Source organism: Meriones unguiculatus, chromosome 9 (assembly GCF_030254825.1).
Source record: "Meriones unguiculatus strain TT.TT164.6M chromosome 9, Bangor_MerUng_6.1, whole genome shotgun sequence".
NCBI lineage: Eukaryota > Metazoa > Chordata > Mammalia > Rodentia > Muridae > Meriones > Meriones unguiculatus.
In genome coordinates, this window is record NC_083357.1 from 37994391 (window position 1) to 38004535 (window position 10145).

General features: G+C 38.7%; 1 pseudogene; it reads left to right on the top strand.

Annotated features, from left to right (window-relative positions):
* Positions 1-1914: 1914 nt before the first annotated feature.
* Positions 1915-4715, top strand: LOC132656429 (large ribosomal subunit protein eL30-like; annotated as a pseudogene).
* The last annotated feature ends 5430 nt before the right edge of the window (positions 4716-10145 follow it).

Consider the following 10145-nt stretch of genomic DNA (forward strand, 5'->3'; position numbering starts at 1 on the left):
AACTGTTTGCTGTTTTTGTCAGAGTACTTGTCATGGTAACAGAAATAAAACTAAAATACCATATTAGAGAAATCGATACCTGACCCTTCCAGATGAGACTTCTACCCAGCTTGGCAGGAGCTGGGTAGAAAAATCCACCGTACTGGGACTCCTTTTGTGCCAGCCATCCTGGCAGTAAGGTCAAACTGTCTCTCTTTGCTTGAATTCACAATTCAGCAGTTATGTCACAGGTCAGTGTAGGACGATGTGGCAATCAGAATGTGAAATGCTTAGCTTGGGGCTAAGTTCAGTGGTAGAATACTTATCTAACACCAGTGAGGCCTCACTGGCAAGGCTCTGTATCTTCACAGAGCATTTTGTTAAATGCCGAGCCTGAGCCTTGCTGTCCCTGTGCACATCCTAGAAGGCAAATGGAGGGCAACAGAGTGCTGTACTGGAGGGAGCAACTCATGATGCCTGGGTATCCTTTGGAAAGCTGGCTTCCTCCCAAACTCTCCTTCAAAGCAGCTCTTATGCCACCTAGCTGCATCTGCACAGAAGGGAATGGTTCTGGTTTAGCGATGTTAACAGGGCTTGGATGCTCCCTGGCCTTGGCCAACAGCAAGAGCCTCACGCAAGCTCCAGAGTGGCCAGCCTACTAGGGGCTTTTCTGTTTTTGTTTTATTGACCAGTTTTGACTTCAGTTAGTTTCATGTTAACCAAACCACCCACATGCTAGACAACATTAGAAGCTCTAGAGTCTCTGGGTTACAATTCCAGATTTACCACTTAGCAACAGCATGACTCTGAGCAAGGTATGTAACTCTATGAACCTTGGATTTCTCATCTATAAGAATCTCAGAAATTCCATGTACTGGTAGGATTACTGTGAACATAAACAACAGGAAGAGGTTACCAAATAAAGGTGTTTGTGACAATGAGTTATTCTTTTCATATTTATTTTGAACCAGAGACAGATAGCTTGGATTCAAACAAACAAACAAACAAACAAACACAAAAACTTCAGCTGGAAACATATGGCAACAAATGCAGAGATAGAGATCAATAGCCAGACATTATGCAGAAAGAGAAAGACACACACACACACACACACACACACACACACAGAGTCTAAATGGGAGGTCTCTATCAAATCCCTCCCCTCAGCTCAAGGAGTCCTGTGGAAGAGGAAGCAGAGAAGATGGAGGACACCAGGAGAACACAGTCCTCTGAATCAGCTAAAATAGGCACATATTAACTTATAGACTGAAGTAGCAAACATAGGCCGGCACATGTCTGCATCAGGTTTTCTGCATATATATTATAATTTTTAGCTTAGTATTTTTGTAGGATTCCTGACTGTGAGAACAAGTGTGTTTCTGACTCTTCTGCCTGCTCTTGGGACTCTTTTCCTCCTGTTGAGCTGCCATGTCCAAATTTGATATGATAGTTTTGCTTCATCTTATATTTTATTTTGCCATGTTTGGTTGTTTCCTCTTAGAAGCCTGTTCTTTTCTAATGAGAGAAAGTGAGTGGGTCTGGAGGAGAGGGGAGGTGGGGAAAACTGGAAGGAGAAGAGGGAGGGGAAACTGTAATCAGGATATATTGTATGAGAAAGGGATTTATGTCCAATAAAAAGAAATGGGGAAAAATTGAAATAGAATTACACCACTCTCCCTTCTGTTTCTCCCCTCCAGTTCCTTCTAACTATTCTTTGCCCTGAACCCCTCTCATGTAACCCCCACTCTCAAGTTAACAGCATCTTTTTATTATTGTTACGTATATATATACACACATTTGCATACACACAAAACCTACTGAGTCCATTTTGTTGTTTTTGTGTGTATAGTTTCAAGACTGACCATTCTGCTTTGGACAACCAAAAGGGGCTCACTCTGAGGAGAGGAAAAGTCTCATTCTCCCAGTAGTCATTAGCCAATAAGTTCTTTCTCAAAGAGACTTTTCTGTAATTGCTCACCCCGATCCTTGGCTTTTTCATCCTATGGAGCTACCTGGCCATGAGCAGCCTCAAGAGAAGATTCTTTTTGGTGGAGTTTTGGCTTCAAACCAAATAAAAAACTTTGACTAAAGAACTCACTATTCAAAATAATTATTTTCTCAGATGTTTTTTTTTCAGAGTTGAGGAAATATGCTGTCAGTAGAGTGTTTACTTAGCATGCACAACACCATAAAACAGCAAGTCAAAGGCCAGCCTGGGCAGAGGCCCTGTTATATTTTAGCTTTATTTTGTTTTACCTAAATGAGTATTCTGACTGCATGTATGTATGTGTGCCACATATGTGTATGGTGCCCAAAGAGATCATAAGAGACTGTCTGATTCCTTGGAATTGAAGTATGAGTGGTCGTGAAACATCATGTTGGTGCTGGGAACCAAACCTGGGTCCTCTGCAAAATCAGCAAGTGCTCCTAACCACTGAGAAATCTCTCTAGCCCTTATGAAGAATTTTTATAGCTCCTATATCCTTCCTCTACCCTTCATCTATTTGTCTCAGTGCCAACTCTAGGAGGCACTCCCTGGAGATTTGCTGGCCATAGAGAAGTAGGTACCTCCTGTTTCTAATTTCCTGGTCTTATCCCAGCTGATAGAAGACTGCCTGCTGTGGCTCCCCATCCTCTCTGCTCCCATTCCAGGGGTCTCCACAAATCTTGGTGGCACACCCGGCTTTCCTTTCTTCCATGGGCCTTTTCAGCCCCTCCTTATTCTAGTCCATTCTTATTGCTTAGTGTCAGCTCCCAGTACTAGAAACATGTTCTACCTAGGACTTCTAGTGGCCACAGATGGAAGGTTGTCAAAAGCACTTCCTACCAGGTCACCCACAGCCACTACACTCTCCTAAGAACCAAAGAGGGTAACAGAAACCAACGAACAGAACACCCACCTAACAAAGACAAGACTGGATATCAGCACTTGAATTACAGTTATCCCATACCCAGATGCCTAGACATCAGCATAAAACCAAATCAATAAGAGTCAAGATAATAAGTCTCCATTAGAGTCCAGCAACCCTACTACAGTAGGCCCTGAGAAATGCAGCATAGCTGAAGCACAAGGTAAAGATTTCAAAATAGTTAGGAATGTGTTCGTGGGCCTTTAAAAAGATATGAATAAATCCATTAATGAAATCTATGAAAACATAAATTAACAGTGGAATGAAATGAAGAAAACAGTCCAAGACATGAAGCAGAAATATGATAACTAAAGAAAACATAACTTAAGGAAAACTGCCTCACCAACAGAATACAAAAGATGGGAGAGAGACTGTCAGGCATAGAAAACAAGATAGAAGATGAAAGAAAATGCTAAATCTAAAACAATATAGGCACAAAACATCCAGGAAATCTGTACATCATGAAAAAAAGAAAATCTATGAATAAAAGGAAGGAGAAGAAAAAATATCAAATCTATGAATAATAGGAAAGAGAAGAAAATATTTTTCTAACCTAAATTACAGAAGAAAAATTTCCTAACTTAAAGAAGTAGGTCCTATCAAAGTACAAGACTATATCAGAACACCAAGTAGACTAGATCAGAGGGATGGGAAACTGTAATCAGGATATATTGTATGAGAAAGGGATTTATGTCCAATAAAAAGAAATGGGGAAAAATTGAAATAGAATTACACCACTCTCCCTTCTGTTTCTCCAAAGGAGAAATAGAATTATACCACTCTCCCTTCTGTTGATCCGAAGGAAATTCCCTTTGGATCATAATAATTAAAACACTAATTATAAAGATCAAAGAATAAATATTAAAAGCTGCAAGAGAAAATGACATATAAATAAAGGTAGACTCATAAGAATAACACCTGACTTTTCAGTGGAGACTCTAAAAGACCTGGACTGATGTTCTAGAAATTCTAAGATGGCATCTCAGACCCAGTACTACTTTCAATCATAATAAAAAGGTAAAAAAAAATACATTGCATGATAAAACCAAAATTAAGTGGTACAAATCCAGCTCTACAGAAGGTGCTAGGAGGAGAGCCTCAACCTGAAGAGGTTAACCACATCTAAAACCAAACCAAATCAAATCAGATAAAAACAAAACAAACAAAGCAAAACAAAACAAAGGAAAAGAAAGTACTTCCAAAAACCAAGGGAAAAAATCCATTCCACCACAACAAAATAAGGGGAACCAATAAACATTAATCATTGATAACTCTTAATATCAGTGGTTTTAATTCCCCAGTAAAAAGACACAGTCTAGCCCTTTCTTATTCCCTGGCCATCTTGGCGGCTGATCTTGGTTGAGGACTGTCCTGCACCTAAGGCAGGAAGATGGTGGCAGCAAAGAAGATGAAAAAGTCTCTGGAGTCGATCAACTCTAGGCTCCAGCTTGTTATGAAAAGTGGAAAGAAAGTATGTTTGGGCATACAAACAGACTCTGAAGATGATCAGTTAAGGCAAAGTGAAATTGGTTATTCTTACCAACAACTGCCCACCTCTGAGGAAATCTGAAATAGAATACTATGCCGTGTTGGCTAAAACTGGTGTCCATCACTATAGTGGCAAAAAAATTGAATTGGGCATATTGTGTGGAAAATACTACAGAGTATGCACACTGGCTATTATTGGCCCAGGTGATTCTGAATATTAGAAGCATGCTGGAATAGACTAGTGAAAAATAAACCAGGAAAGTTTTCCTTTAATAAAACCTTATCAGAGCTCCTTAAAAAAAAAAAAAAAAAAAAAGAAAAGAAAAGAAAAAGACACAATCTAACAGACTGGACTAAAAAACAAGATTCATACTTCTCTTGCACCCAACAAACACACCTCAACATCAAGGATAGACATCACCTCAGGGTAAAAGAGTGGAAAAAGATATTCCAACTGAATGGACCCAAGAAGCAAGGCAGTGTAACTATTTTAATATCTCACAAAATAAACTTCTAACAAAAACAAATCAAAAGAAATAGGAAAGGACATTACATACACATCAAAGAAAAAATCCACCTAGAAAGTATTGCAATTCTAAACATCTATGCAACAAACACAGGACACCCAAGTTCATAAAAGAGACAGGACTAACAGCTAAAATCACATATTGATCCTTGTTGGTGGCTTGAATGCCCACTTCTCACCAAAAGATAGGTCATCCAAACAAAAACAAGGAAATGCTAGAACTAAATGATGTCCTAAACCAAATGGACATTTATAGAACATTTCTCCCAAACACAAAATAATATAACTTCTTCTCAGCATATTATGGAACTTTCTCCAAAATTGTATATATGGATGGACACAAAGGAAGTCTCAACAGATACAAGAAAATTGAAATAACACCCTGCAATCTATCTGATCACCATTTTTTAAAGCTGAATATCAACAACAGAACAATAGAAAGTTCACAAACCATGGAAACTGAACAACTCATTACTGAATTAATGGGTCAAGACAATAATTAAGAAATAAAAAAAACTTTGTAGAACTGAATGAGAATGGAAACACAAACACAAAATGAGAACACAACGCTAAACTTTGGGACACAATGAACGCAATTCCAAGATGCCAGTTCATATCAGTAAATGCCTATATAAAAAAAATTGGAGAGATCTCATATTAGTAACTTAGTGGCTTACCTGGAAGCTTTAGAACAAAAAGAAAAAACAACATTCCATAGTAGAAGGCTAGAAATGATAAAATCAGGACTGAAATCAAGAAAAATAGAAACAACAACAACAAAAACAATAGAAATAATCAATGAAAAAAATGTTGGTTCTTTAATAAATGTTAATAAGATTGACAGATGCTCTCTCTTGTGCTCTTGCTTTCTCCCCTATCTCTGTTGGGAGTCTCCTCCCTCCCCATTATGGCTCTCTCTCTCCACTCTCTTCCTCACCATCTCCATTCAAAAAACCTCTTTCATATTAAAAAAATAAGATTGAAAGACTCTTATCCAAATTAATTAAAAGGCAGAGAGAGAAGATACAAATTAGCAAAATTAGAGACAAAAGGGGACATAATAACAGACACTGAGGAAATTCAGAGAATCATAAGGACATGCTTTAGAAAGAAACCTGTACAACTTGTACAATCTAAAAGAAATGAATAATTTTCTCAGTATATACCAGATGCCAAAGTTAAATCAAGATCAGATAAACAATTTAAACAGACCTATAACCCCCAGTGAAATAAAGCAAAAATTATAAATCTCCCAACCAAAACCCAAACCAAATCAAAAAGTAACAAAAACCACCGGGCCAGATAATTTTACTGAAGAATTCTACCAGTTATTCAAAGAAGAATTAACATGAATACTGCTTAAATTATTTTCCAAAATAGGATCAGAGGAAATATTGTCCAATTCTGTTTACAAGGCCTCAGTTACCCGAAAGCACATAAAGACCTAACAGAAAAAGAGAATTACAGACCAATTTTTCTTAAACTTCTTAACAAAGTAATTGCAGACTGAATCCAAGAAGACATAAAAAAGAATATCCATCACAATCAAATAGGTCTCATTCAAAGATACAGGGATGGTTTAACATATGTAAATTGATAAATGTAATCCACAATATAAACAGGCTGAAAGAAAAACAACAAAAACCTACATGATCACCTCATTAGATGCCAAAAAAGCCTTTGACAAAATCCAACACCCTTTCATGATAAAAGTCCCAGAGAGACTAGGGATACAAGGGACATACCTTAAAATAACAGAGGCAATTTACAGCAATCCTACAGTCAATACTGACTTGATGGGGAGAAACTCAAGCATTTCCACTAAAATCAGGAATAAGTCCACTCACTCTGTTCTTACTCAGTGTAGTACTTGAAGTCTTAGCTAACGCAGTAAGACAACTGAACTGTTGCGCCCAATTCGAGATACCCCAAAAGACCACCACCAGGAGCTGAGTCCATTGCAAAACACATGAGGATCTTTTTATTACAAATCATTACAAGCTGCAGCTTGGGCTCCCCTCTCCCCCCACTGCCAAAGCAGTGAAGCCAAGAGCCTTGTGCTCAGATTAGTTGGATGATTTAAAGATTCTGGTTCCTCCCAGCATGCCCAAGGCAGGGGCAATTCCTGCCTGGCAAGCATTTATTGGTCAAAATACTGCATTTTGAATTGATTGGCTATAGGAAGGTCCCCAAACCATTAATGATCTGCTGTCCCTCCCTAGGGGGATGGTCCAGTTTCCTAGCAACTGTATCTCTAGTGGTTGGGGAAAAAATGCAGTAAGGTGAGTTCTTCCCCTCAGGGCATTGCTGGACTTGTCTCCACCCAGCTAGCCTTAGATCAGGCCTTAAACTTTAATAATAGCTGCTGATTTTTAATCTTTTGGTTTCTCAGAATGAGACCAAGGGCATACTATAGGAAGGAAAGAAGTTAAAGTATCTTTATTTCCAGACGACCCTAAAAAATCCACCAGAAACCTCTTACAGGTGATAAATACTTTCAGTAAAGAAGCAGGATACAAAATTAACATGCAAAAATTAGTAGCACTCCTATATATAAGTGATAAGCAGACTGAAGAAGAAATCAGGGAAAACAACACCTTTCACTATAGCCTTTAAAAATTTGGGGTAATTCTAACCAAGGAAGTAAATGACATATCTGATAAAAACTTTAAGACACTGAAAAAAAGAAATTGAAGGAGATATCAGAAGATAGATCTCCCATGCTCATGGATAGGTAGCATTAACATGGTAAAATTGGCCATCCTACCAAAAGCAATCTACAGGTTCAATGCAAATCTTATCAAAATTCCAACACAGAATTCTTGAGAGAACTTGAAAGGACAATTTTCAGCTTCATATGAAAACACAAAATACCCAAATATAAATACTGTTCTGTTAAAGGAATTTAGCATTAAAATAACTGTTTGGTCCAGGAATAGCCACACAAACCATTCCAACACATCTAGTCAGATATGGATGGTTTATTGAATGCACACCCCTAGACTAATCCATCAGTGACACAGCCCATATTCGGGGGCTGAGATTGAAACTGAGACCTTGAATGTTTTCCAGAGTCAGTTTATAAAGGCAAAACCCACAACTGACTCATATGTAGGTTGGAAAGTGTTACAGGATGCTTGGCTCAGACTCAAGTTATTTTTGCTAACTAGACAAAGCAGTTTTAGCAGATCTTTAATTTGATTGGTTATAAGTGAGGCCGGCAGTTAGAACCAGTTGTGTTTATAGTTGGGGGATTCCCAGGAACAAAAAGGCCACAGAGTATGCTGAGAATAACAAGCCCACTGAACATAAACATAGTTTGTGGTCAGCCTGATTTTATATAGATTTTTCTATGTCAGCAGCTATCCCTGATAGTCCTAAAACAAAAATGGCCGAAGTTATGCTAATGGGTTAGGGAGGGACAATGACTTCAAATAACATTCTGCTATGCTCATAGATCAGTTTTGCTCAGCCATTATCAGAGAAGCTTTCTCCTGCAGTTGATGGGAGCAAATACAGAGACCCACAGCCAGCCAATGTGCAGAGTATGAGAGACCTTGGAACACTCTAATGGGCCATCTCTACCAAATCCCTTCCTGTAGAATTCAGAGTGTTGTAATCAGCTTAAACATTTTACATAACTATATCCCCGCCACTGAGACCTGCTTCAGTCCTTTCCATAACTGTCGTTTGTTAGCACAATTGTAACTCCTCTGTTTACACCTGCTGTCATCTTTAGCATATCAGAAACCATTTTGCCTCCATGTCTCCATTTTGACTATAAGACAAAATAGAGTTCAAGTTCTCAGGCCCAACCTGCCTGAAACCAGAATACAATCCCATAGTTCAATACTTGCTGCTTAGAATAAAACAATAGATGATAAATACATGTTCTGCTTGAGTTAAAGGTAAATGTATGTTTTGTTAGCGTTAAGACTGCAACGTCTTGCTTTTTTCTGTACTCCTTCCTGAAAAGCTGGAATGCCTCAAGAGCTTCCCTACCCCAAATCCCAGCCAATCAGCTTAAAGTCTAAGTTACCTAGATACAATGAACTTGAAGCAAAAATTAATTCTTCTCACTTGGATGAACGCACCATACCTGGAAAAAAATTTTTTTTCCTTGCTTGGTTGTGCTTTTTTCCTTTAAAAACTCACTTTGAAAAATGCTCAGTGTCAGAATCTGGTTCCTGAGACGAGATTGTGTCCCCGACCAGTTAGGTTTTGTTCAGTTTAATAAACTTTCCATCTGAGTCTGGTGTTCGGCTATTCTGGAGCCCTAACAAGAGAGAACCTTGCAGAAGATGAGGTGGAAAGAGTCAGAGGGAATGAAGGACAGCATGATTGACACACATATGAGCTGTTACGGACTGTGACAGCAAACACAGGTCTGCACCACTGCACCAGGTGGGTTCCACCACTGAGAAGGGAAGTGGAAATAGCCCCTGTGGTGGTTTGAGTAAGAATGTTCCTCCAGACTCATGAATGCTGGGTCACCAGGCAGTGGTACTATTTGAAAGGATTAGAAGGTGTGGTCTTGTTGGAGTAAGTGAGTCACTAGGAATGGGCTTTGATGTTTCAAAAAGTTCATTCCAAGCCCAGACTCTCTCTCTGCCTGCTGCTTGTGGATCTGGATGTAGAAACCTCAACTACTTCTCTGTTATCACATCTTCCTGCATGCTACCATGTTCCCTCTCTGCCATAAATGACAATGGACTAACCTTCTGAAACTCTAAGCAATCCTCAAATAGATGCTTTCCTTTATAAGAATTGCTGTGGCTGGTTGGTGGTTTTAACAGCACATGCCTTTAATCCCAGCTCTCAGGAGGCAGAGCCAGGCAGATCTCTGTGTGTTTGAAGCCATGCCAATCTACAGACTGAGCTCCAGACAGCCAGGGTTACACAGAGAAACGTTGTCTCAAAAAAAAAAAAAAAAAAAAAAAAATTCCTGTGGTCATGGTATCTCTTCACAGTAATAGAACACTAACTAAGACAAATACTGTCCCTAACCCAGAAGCTATCTCTAATTGACAAGCACTTGCAAATAAAAATGTACCTTTTTTTAGTGGAGTTTCCCTGGGGACACAAACCACTCTTAATGGTGGACCCTGTTCCCAGCAGGGCATCATTGGAGTTTCTTTATTTCATGATGTTTAGCCAGGGTATTTATTTTTTATTTTTTTTAATTTTATTTTTCTCATTAGTCACATTTTGTTAATTCTGTATCCCAGCTGTATCTCTCATTC